At 40.7% G+C, this 10,539-nt stretch overlaps 2 pseudogenes; one reads left to right on the top strand and one right to left on the bottom strand.

Annotated features, from left to right (window-relative positions):
* Positions 1 to 1,143: 1,143 nt before the first annotated feature.
* On the top strand, positions 1,144 to 4,148 carry LOC138010569 (Y+L amino acid transporter 1 pseudogene; annotated as a pseudogene).
* Positions 4,149 to 4,563: 415 nt separating this feature from the next.
* LOC138010329 (b(0,+)-type amino acid transporter 1 pseudogene) lies at positions 4,564 to 10,278 on the bottom strand (annotated as a pseudogene).
* Positions 10,279 to 10,539: the final 261 nt, after the last annotated feature.

The raw sequence follows: 10,539 nt of genomic DNA, 5'->3' as shown, positions 1-10,539 counted from the left end.
TGACTTAGTCATTATACGGTCAGCCTTGGCCGAGTGCACAAGGTCAGTTTCGTTTATTGTTATATCGCGCAAAAAAAATTGTTTTATGCCTTCTGACCGCAAACGTTGCGAAAGTGTATCAGTTGTAGTTGTAGTTAATAAATTTCCGGTATATATTATTTGGGGGTGTCGTGTCATGTGAGTGTGAAACAACAAATCAAAACAAAAAGTGCTGCCGAAGAGCCCTCACTTATTCACGATGTCCGCCATCTTCGCGCGCTAAGTTGATGATGAAAAATCAGTAAGGTAACGTGGTCACTTGGGGCAAAATTGATTCCTGTGCGATCACTTACGTTTGCTGAAAAGTGTCAAATCTGATTTTTCTTCGGCGTTTCGTGCACTTATGTGGGTTTTCTGAGCGCTAGTATTTACGAAACACGGGAATGCGTTGAGTTTTGTCTCTTCCCACCATTCACTATGGGCATGTAAAGAAGACTAAAATTTTGAAAGGGAATAAGGGGCTATGTTCCTAGTACAGTTACTAGTAAGTGAAATTCTGACCTGCAACTCAACCTACAAACAGCAAATTACACCCTCAAGGCCGTGCGAATGCGCGCGCTGCACTTGTGCTACCAACTGGGGCTACCACGCCAGCTGAAAGCTACTTGATTGCGAGTTCACGTTATATCCCGCAAGAGGTGAATGAAATGATCTTAAAATAAATGAACTTTAGAATACATGAACTTTGAAAGTTGGGAATATCATCGTTTCATGTTCACTCCGCAGATCAACGACACGAAAGATGGTGGCAGCAGAAACGATCTCCTTTGGAAACATTTCAAATACGTTTTCAACGTCACTTGAAAGCCAAAAAACCCGCTTTAAATGTTGTGGCTCTACCTTGTTAATACAATTGACCCTTACATTTAGTAACAAAGTATATTTTTTATAATTTCTTTTTCTATTTTTATCAATTTGAAATCAAGCAAATGAAAAAGACATCACATTAAAAAAAGTAAAATGAACGCTTGCATTATGATGAAGTCAAGTGTGGCCCAGTGGTTAGGGCGTTTGCCTTGAGATCCGGAGATCCCGGGTTCAAGACCCACTCTGACCACTCGCTGAATTTGATCCTGGGAGTCCCTGGTTCAACTTCCCAACTGCACTTGTAAATAGCCAACTGTTTTGCCTCCGGCCAGTTGGGATTCTTAACAGTTGTTGTTTCGTTCATTGTGTTTCATTGGCCCTGAAATGCCCCCATGGGGAGCGGTCAATTAAATATGTATTTTATTGTATTGCAAGTGTATACGATATTTGAACACAATTTGTTACAGTTATGCGCATGGTTTGCTATGCGAAGGGAACTGCATGAATTTCTTTGAAAAAGTAGTTGAGTTGACGCAGTCTCACAACATAGCATTATGTCAAACGTAACAAAGAGAACGTGTATTGTTACTTGCATGTACGCTTTGCGTACCTATTTTCTTAAATTTATGTAGATGGTAGCTAAAGGACTGTCTGACATTAATGCTATTTTTTTCGTATGCTAACGTCTATGAATATGCCTACGCTTATGTGCTGTTTTAGTGAAACCCAGGCTCAATTTATTCATCAACTAAATCAATGAAGCAATAATTGAATCATTGGGAGAAGCCGACAGAAGTTCAACAAAGAAAATGACATGATCGCGTGATATTAGAATCCTTGCATGTTTCATTAACAGCATCAAATTAACGATCAAGCAATTCTGCTGCCGGCTGCAACTTCCTTCCATTTGTGACGTGACAGAGCACTGAAGTGAGAATCTTGGGTTGGAGTAGAACGTAAAGCACAAGGAACTTTGTAGTTACCCCCATGGAGACATATGAACAACAAAATCTGATAACCCATGAAGAAAGGAGAATTGGTGATGGATTGGAAGACTACGACGAAAGTATGGACGAATGGCAAGGCAACAGCCTGGAAAGCCAGCCATTTATTACTGAACATCGAGGAGAAACGATCAAAAGAAGAATTGGACTCGTTCATGCAATTGCTTTGGTTGTAGGAGGCATCATTGGTTCAGGAATATTTATATCACCTAGATATGTGGTCAGAAATGCATCTCCTATAGGAGAGACTCTACTTGTATGGGTATTCGGAGGTGTACTGAGCTTGTTGGGAGGGTTATGCTTTTGCGAACTGGGTACAGTCATCAAGAAATCAGGAGGTGAATATATTTACTTAAAGCTGGCTTACGGTCCGTTTGTCGGTTTCCTGTACAGTTGGGTAAACGTGTTATTTTAGAACCCAGTTCTTTCGCTATAGTCAGCCTTACATTTGGTGTGTACGCCACCGAACCGTTCTTTTCCAGCCGAGGCAAAACGTCTGCCAACTCGGCTGGCGTGGAATGCCATGCACCATTGATTGTGGTGAAGCTGTTAGCCGCTTGTGCTATTTGCATATTAACTGCAGTTAACTGTATTAGCATTCGCTTAGCAGCCAGAGCACAAGTAACATTCACATCTTTCAAGATCATGGCAGTGGCGAGCATAGTAACAGTTGCTGTTATCCGATTGCTGTCTGGTGATGCCACAGAATTGCGTCAAAACGTATTTCGCGGAAGTGCTGTTAGCCCAGGTTCTATAGGTCACGCTTTCTACAGTGTAATGTGGGCTTATGGAGGATGGAATGGCCTTAACTCTATTACCGAGGAAGTGAAGAATCCTGATAAAAACTTTCCACGAACTATAATGATATCCATTCCTTTGGTTACCTTGTGTTACGTGTTGATGAACCTTGCGTATTTCAGTGTACTGACCAAACAAGAAATTCTGGCTTCTGATGCCGTGGCGCTGACCTTCGCTGACCGTTTAAGCCCAGTTTTCGGAGCAATAATGCCCGTTATCGTGTCTCTATCGTGCATCGGCTCTCTTAACGCAGGCCTGTTTGGTACTTCGAGAGTCTTGTTTTCAATCGCCAGGGAAAAACAGTTGCCGTCTTCTTTAGCGATGGTTCACAAAAATTCCCAAGCTCCTATCCCCGCCATTTTGATGCGCTCAACTCTGGCGCTTCTAATGCTGATACCAACGAATGTTGAAAATCTTCTCAATTGGTTGATGTTTGTTGATTGGTTTATCAGAAGTTTCATTTTCATGGGGTTAATTTGGTTAAGGAGAAAAAAGCCCGACACTCCGAGACCCTTCAAGGTTAATATTGTTATTCCTGCTTTTATGACACTTGTTTCTCTGTATTTTGTGTCAATACCTTTCATATCCAACCCTCTAGAATCTGTGTTTGGTATATCAGTAATTCTAACGGGGGTACCAGTCTACATCGTTTTTATTAAGAAAAAATGGCTGACCAGATCATATAGTTTTAATAGGCTGTCGTTGAATATTTCTTACTATGTTCAAGTCATTTTTAATGTCGCACCTGTCCATTCTAATGAGTTTACAATATGATTACAGAAAATCCCGAATTTCTTTTGGTTTTAATATCAGAGACATTAAGAGGGTGGTAGGGTCTCTTTCTTGGGTGCCAAACCATAGACCGCCGTGTCGAGAAGATAAGATTGATTGCAGAAGCAAAAGACCAAATCGTGGCGGTCATTTTATTCTTCGTTTCCTTGAACCCTCCTCCAAGGCAACTCTTGGTTTGATTATCAAGTAAAATTTGTGTAAGCCGCTTAGTTAGCCACAAATTAATGATTTGTATATACTTTTGGACAAATTTCCCCCTGAAAGCATTGATAATACACAGGAACCCATGACCCGGAGCCTACAGCTCGCATACTGGGCCTATGCAGCGGCATTTTTACAGACCGATCTATTTTAGACTATCTTTTCCGGAAAAAACAAAGGCAGTTCCGGTTCGGTGACCCTATGACGTCAGCTTAATTTCTTGTAATTGGTCATCGGGCTCCTGTGGGAGTCTCATTCGCGGGAAATTCAATCTAAAAATAAATCGGCCTGTGAAAACGCCGTTACACGAACACAGTAGAGTTGTAGGCTCCGGGTCATGGGTTCCTGTAATACACCAATGATATGAAATATTATAATGTTAGTATCTAGTGAGCGACAACAACAAAATTTATGAAAGATATAAGTGATCCTCGCACTTACGGGACAATTTTCAAAATTGTCTCCTTTTGACACCTGAAAAACCCAGGGGAAACTCCCATATAAAAGAACGGGGCTGATTGTCGGAAATTTTGAAAAAAGAACCCCTAAGAGGTACCAAGATCCTGCCTTGTGGGCGTGGCATTTTTTTGACCCTTAAGAGGTACCAAATTATGGGTTTTAGTCAGACAAAATTAAAAATTAGTTAATTGTCAAATGTCTCCTGTCATAATTTTACTGCTCAATACCCTAAAAGGTACCACTAAAGCTCCTATAAGAGGAACCAAAATCGCTTTTTTAACCCCTAAAAGGTACGACGAGCACCCCGTCCTTATTATATGGAATCCCCCCCCCCCCCCCCCCCTCCGGGCTGAAAACTTCAGGTGGCTTCAACGGAATTTGAACCTTTGACGTCTGCAATGCGCAGGTGCAATGCCGGTGCAATGCTTTACCATGCATTTGAGCTACGAAGCCACTCTGTTGGGACCAGGTTAATTATTTTGTTGCGCTCAATGTGTTCCCATGAAAGGACTGATCAATGAATAAATGTATATATTTGAAGTGCAGGTTCTAGACGAATGATCGAAGTGAATAAATTCCAAAAGAATCGAACAAACCAAAAGGCAGTGACAAACAGCTAAGAGTAAATTTTAAAAGAGAAAAAAATAATGGTTAATAAAATAACAGGAATGAATATTTGGCTTTGGACCGCCATGCTTAATTGTATTTGAGGTGGCTGATGTCCAAAGATTGATGGAAAGTAAGATTTTAGATCTTCGCAATGGAAGGACTCAGATTTCAACGGTATTTGAACCTATGAGATACCCAAAGTTCAAATATGCAATTTACTGAAAGTTTTTCACGACGTGAAGTTCAGGTCATTCTTATGCATCTTTACGTATCAAGACTGTATCAGAGAGAGAGAGAAAAGCGAGCGAGCGACAGTAGCATGGTGACTTGGTAGCCAAGTCCATGTGTGTCGACCGCGTGCCATTAACGACTTCAGACTAGAGTACGAGCAAAGAGTACGAGGAATCGAGTACGAGTTCTCCACATTTCTCAGCACACCCATTCCAAAAATTTCCTTGTTTAAAGGTAATGGGCGTGCCCAGTACAGAAAACTCGTACTCAAGAACTCATTCTCGTTCCCACAGCCACGATCCTTTTAGCCAGCGCCTAGGATAGCGCCGTGGCTGTCGCCGTGGCTCGGACCGTGGCTCGTCGAGGCTCTCGATCCGCGGCACTGGCCAAAAACATCGTGGCTCAGGGAACGAGATTGACTCGCACTTCGCCTCAGAGTACCCGTCGGCATTCTCGTACTCCAGTGTGGAGGTCGCTATTTTCAACGGAAGAGCCTACTTGCAGGGGTCTGCAGGCTACGAGCGAGAAGGAACAGAATCAGGAGTTAGGGCAATTCTATGCGAAATCTCGATGTTCTTGGATTTGCCACAATGCATCTTGCTTACGACCAGAATGCATTTCTCCATGGAGAAGTCTCGCCTTGAAAAGGAATCACAAACACGGTGACGAACAAAATCGATCAAGATCTTGAAATTTCAATCACAAATATTGCAGATCATCTTTGAAATGCGGCAGGTACAAAACAGAGGTCACCAATACAGATAGTATCCTAAACATTCATAAAAGCTAACCTTAGGCCTAAGTAGGCCTAAGGTTAGTTTTTATGAATGTTTAGGATACTGTCTGTATTGGTAAACAATGACATTGACCTCTGTTTTGTACCTGCCGTTTGAAACGTGCGTATTGTCTTGCACTTACGCACCTCTGCTTTTAGTTGACCAGCTCTAGCTGTCAAAACTCTCACAGCTTCTTTGGTCATGGGCTAAGTTTTACAGTCGGCAACTCGCAAAAACTTTATCTGAATTAATGTTGTAGTCACGCAGTGTTTACTGTTACTGATATCTTATTGAATTTGGACAAAAGTGGCTATGACCTTTGGAACTAACCATTTGTCAAAAACCTTTAACCACCTTCCAACCATTCATTCTGCATTTTTACTGTTTTAACCTGAAGAATTTTTTCGAGAACTTGATATAACCAAGAACGACATTTTGTTAATCTTTTGCAAGCTCATTCCCAGGGTCTCTCTTCTTCACCCTGGCAACAAGGTTGGGTCTTAAAAAGAGCTTTCAAAAAGTTGATCATCCCACAGGCATCCCAGCTTGAGGGAGGGGAATATCCAGGGCACTAATTCAAACAGCCCGCACTGCAGTCTTCTCCATTTCCTTTTAGCCAGGCAGGAGGCCCTCAAGTGGAACCCTCCGGGATTCAAAAGAAGAGGCCGCCCAAGGTAATCCTGGAGGCGAAGAATATCACTTGGTTAGAGGCAAGAGAACTGCCAAAAATAGAGTCAGGTGGAGGTCCATGGTTGACGCCCTATGCTCCCCATTAGGAGCGAAGATGGCCTAATGTGATGTAAACAGTAGGCAAAAATCACACGAAGGCATGGAGCGAGGGCAAAAATATTAGGAGCAAGGAGAGCATTTTTGCCTTTATGCAACTCTTGTCTGGGTAAAAAGAAACTGAAAAGACTGCATAGGCTATACATTAAATAAGGGTCCTTGTTTACATAAACAACAAGACAGCACAAATCAACCTTTAACCCACTGATTCCTCAGATGCCCCCAGTTGATGAATAAAATTGACTGGTGTTTACATACAGAGTAAAATCTGTCAAGTCTTACTCCCACGCGTCGGTGGGTTAAGCACACCTAACTTCCTAAGTTTGGAATCAAAGCAGTTCATCCACTCAAAAGTTTCAAGTAAAAGTTGAAATCCACATCATTTTATTCAAAACTATTGCATGATTAGTAATTTCCTTTAATTAATGTATCATTTTATTCAAGACTCAAATTTCCAGCATTGCATGTGTGGATGTGTGTGAATGTGGAACCTGACCGTTATCGAAAATGTTTTACTTTCATAATTGAGGCTTTCATATTTGTTAAGCAACTTTTGGTTTTTTTAAACAGCCTGTAGTTTATTATATCCTGCACTTTTATTCTGTACTTTTGAAATAAATATTCTGCATATTTAAATAGGTATAAATATTGATTGTTGTCATTTTTTGGCAAGACTTCTGACTTCTGTATCTTACCCACTATACACTACTATGACTTGAATTTGCAATGAAAATGTGCTACCCATTATTACCAACAAATAAAAAATACACAGGGACCCCAGACAAGACAAAACCGAAAGCAACCATTGAGGACTGTGGTTTGGACAGCAGTGGAGAAATAACAAGGAAACAGGACACCATCACCATGACAACAGGAATTCCAATCCACACTTTATAAGGACGCACATCATGGGGCCTCTTCCAACGAAAGATTATGAGGGAAAGGAATGTGCCACCAAGAAAAATCCAAGCTAGAAAACTAAAGCAGCTTAACAGAGAATCTAAATTGCCAAGCATCAGCATGCAGATGGAAATACAAGATGGAAACATGATCGCTCGTAAAGGAGTCTTGAAATGGTGATTGATTGCTGCTAGAAACTGAGGCATATGACCTTCTTTAGCAGCTGAACACACTACTCTGCCATTAGTGAAGACTGAGCCATTAGCAGCACCGTAACAAGAACAAGCAACAAACAGTGGCATCAACACAACAAGAACAGGATGGACTTTCTCAGCTACAGACACAGCAACAGTGTTGGACAAAAGAACTTCTGCTGGTGTCAGAACACTGAAATATGCTACATTGACCAGTGTATAACAAAGTGTTACAAGAGGCAATGCAATCATAATACTACGAGGAAAATTGTCATGAGGATTCTGCAGTTCCTCTGTGACATAGTTCAGTTGGTTCCAGCCATCATAAGCCCATAAACCACTAAAGAAAGCAAGGGCAATCTCTCCAATATTAGGGTTGGTTCCTTCAAATGGAGATTGAAAATTGTCATAATGTCCATTGACAATCTGAGAAGCTCCTATCATGATTATCATTCCAACAGCCAATAATTTCATTACCATAAAAATAATCTGTATCTGACCTGCCCAGTGAGAACTAAGACAATTAACAGATGTTATTGAAACAATACAAATGGCTGCTATGAATTTTATAAGCCATTCATTTTCCACATGACTTGCATCCATGAATGGTTGGATAGCATAAGATGCAAAACTTAGAGTGACTATAGCTACAGATGCTGGCTTCAAAATCAAAACCATTGTCCAGCTTACTAGAAAACCAGGCAAAGGGCCCAGTGCTTCACGAATGTATGTTAATTCGCCCCCGGAACGCTGAATCATTGTTCCCAGTTCACAATAACACAATGCTCCAAACATTGCTAGGACACCAGATGAAATCCATACAATTAATGTCAAACCCACAGAACCAGAATGCAACAGGACATAACGTGGAGTCACAAAGATTCCTGAACCAATCATTACACCAACAATAAGGGAAATGCCTTGTAGCAGAGTCACATTTCTTGATAATTTCCCTGTTGGCTTATTCTTAGCCAAAACCTTTTGGGACTTAATCATGTTCTCTTCTGAAGACCTTGCAATAACTTGCTGATATGAAACACCATCATAACGATCGTTATTTTCCATGTTAGACATCTTGTGAAATCTAAACAGGCACCCCAGAAACTTCAGGCCTTAGTTCTAAATGAGGCACCTAAAACACAATGAAAAAGACATACTGAATCATAGTTCAGCAAATACCACATTTCATCATTTCTTATAAGAATAACACACTATAGCAAATTCAGCACTATTATGCAGGTTTTTTCCTTGGTTCTCTGAATCTCGGTTATTGATCAGCAGTAACACTTCTGTCCTGAGAGTGAGACATAACATTTTACTCTGTCTAACACCACACAATCTTACTCATCAATAAGGGCTGCTTTAAGGTTAAATGGGTTAATTAATGTTACGTCTTAAGTCTGAATACGTGCCAAGTGGCCCATTAGGCCGGAGCTTATCCCGGATTTCCGCAGCATGAAGTGACTAGGAGTATTTCTACTCCATCTTGGATGGGATGCTAGTCCATCGCAGGGTTACCCCCAGCATTAAATTTGCTGGTACCCAATTATACACCGGGGTGGAGAGAGGAACATTACGTCTTGGTCCACTCAAAAACTATGTCCCCTGCAACATACTTACAAGTGACCATTTATGCAAAATATAAGCTCCTTGTGCCAGCAGGCCAAGTTTCAATCAAAATGGAATAATAGAAATCAAGTGTTCATTAAAGAATAGTTGTTTCCTTGTTATTCCATTCACCTTTGTTGGAGTGACATTCTGACAACCAGAGCAAAGTCATACTTTGAGTCGAGTGACTTGTTTTGATTCTTGGTTTGCACCCACGTGACAAGGCAGCCATGTTGGATAGCAATACACAAACAATTTCTTTTCAAATAATTTGCATATTAATAAAGTTTTGTTCCCAGTTGTGAGACAGGTTATTGTTCTCGCCATCCAACATGGCCAACATAACGCCACATGCAAACACCAGCAATAAGTACACATTTACATATAATACCTTTTTTTCTGTGACACCTCCCAGAGTGAAAAGTAAGATATGCATTTGACCCCGGTCATCTCCATCCTCACTTCTTGGTTGCTTAAAGTAAATTTTAATGATGTGAAGTACCTGTGATGAATGTATGGAAAAAGCCACTTAAAAATTTAGAAAAGGCAAACGTAATTTAATTTAGAATCGATTTAGTTACCAAGTCTTGATCACACAAAACTGTACATGTCTGACACTATTTCGCGAAAGCTATGAGTGTTCTCATTGTTTAATTCAGGAAACAACTGTATTGGTAACACGTTCCTTGCATGCGGAACGAATCGCAATTCTTGTTCTACGATATTCAAAATGCTACGGATTATTTGAATATTAGCCCCTTGACTGCCTCACCAAAGTAAAAAGTCAAATAGGGAAAATATCACGGCAATTATAAAATTTGGAAGCGACATTTGAAACCGAGCTTGCCGCGGCTTGCGTAACTCAGTGTGTTTACAGGTGTTATGCATGGTCAGAATTTTAAAATTGTTTTTGACGCCTTAACGTATCCTGGAGACCTTATAAAACCTATTGTAGAAATTTAAGAAGTGTTTTTCTTACCTTTCATTCTCATTGCCTGAATTCTAAGGTGACTTTCATCAGAGAATTTCTCATCATTCCGAAACTGGGTTAATCACGTGACTACCGAACGACTTGCTTGTCGTGTTGACGTGTTATGTTAAATGAAGGTCACGCAAGTCACATCTTCATGTATGCTCAACACGCAACCATGACCACAAAAACGAGTGAGGTCTTCATCATCTTCGATGAAATAGAGGATTTCGAAGTTCTGTCATTCAAAATTCCTGTTTTTAGCCTTGGAAGCTTAGAAGCAACAATTGGCATAATACGTAATTCCTTAAAATCTGATTGGTTCACCTTGCTTCAGCTTCGGTCGCTAGATTTCCATCGTTAAA

This window comes from Montipora foliosa, chromosome 7 (genome assembly GCF_036669935.1).
Source record: "Montipora foliosa isolate CH-2021 chromosome 7, ASM3666993v2, whole genome shotgun sequence".
NCBI lineage: Eukaryota > Metazoa > Cnidaria > Anthozoa > Scleractinia > Acroporidae > Montipora > Montipora foliosa.
The sequence above is the reverse complement of the archived record's forward strand: the minus strand, read 5'-3'. Positions and strand labels throughout refer to the sequence as shown.